We start from the raw sequence: 954 nt of genomic DNA, 5'->3' as shown, positions 1-954 counted from the left end.
GCTCTCACTCTCCCCTCTCTATGACTCTCTCTCTCTCTCTCTCTCTCTATTCCCTCCCCCCACCTTCTCCCTCCCGCTCTCACCTGGTAACTCTTTTCTGAACCTTCTTCAATTTAATAATATCCTTCCTATTGCAGGGTGACCAGAACCGTACTCATCAATGTCCTGTACATGACGAGCCAACTCTAACACTCAAGTGGTCTGAATAATGAGAGCAGGCCTGCCCGATGCTTCCTTTACCACCCTGTCTACCTTTGACACAACTTTCAAACAATTCTGCACCTGAACCCCTACGTCTCTCTATTCCTCATCACTCTCCAGGGCCTGAGCATTAACTGTGTCGGTCCTGATGGCTGCTCTCACTGTCATTACCTTGGTCTTGTGGGAGATACGTTAACCCAAGGCTCACTTGCCATCTCCGGGCACTAACTCTGAAGCCAAGCAATGGGTTCCTCTGCAACGTCCTGGCCAGGATTTAAGCCCTCAAATGAACAGGGCTGAAAACTGTCTGCTGCCTACACATTGAGCTATCCCTGTTTCCAAGTGTTGGAACCCATCTTACTGACCACAAAGGCAGGTGGAGGTGCTGGTGGGTTGGAATGGACACTTTATAATTTGCCAGTCACCCCGTCCCCACATCCCATCACTCCAGACCAATCGGGAACATCTTTCTAAACAAAATCAGAGTGTGGACGGAGGCCCATTAAATCAGCACCATGACCTCATACAGACCCCCTTCCTCCACCTGCTGTGTGAAATATGGAGGTTTTAACGATGTGGCAATTCTTATTAACTTCCCACACACACTCCCCCTCACCCCAAAGCGTTTCATTTCATTACCGAAGGGAATCATTAGGTGGAAATAATCCCCAGGCTGTAGTTGATGACATCCTCAAGGTTCAGAGAGAAAAGATGAGATGCAGTGGGGGGGGGGGGAAGATGTGGGGGGGAGAT

The sequence above is a fragment of the Chiloscyllium plagiosum genome, chromosome 8, assembly GCF_004010195.1.
Source record: "Chiloscyllium plagiosum isolate BGI_BamShark_2017 chromosome 8, ASM401019v2, whole genome shotgun sequence".
NCBI lineage: Eukaryota > Metazoa > Chordata > Chondrichthyes > Orectolobiformes > Hemiscylliidae > Chiloscyllium > Chiloscyllium plagiosum.
The sequence above is the reverse complement of the archived record's forward strand: the minus strand, read 5'-3'. Positions refer to the sequence as shown.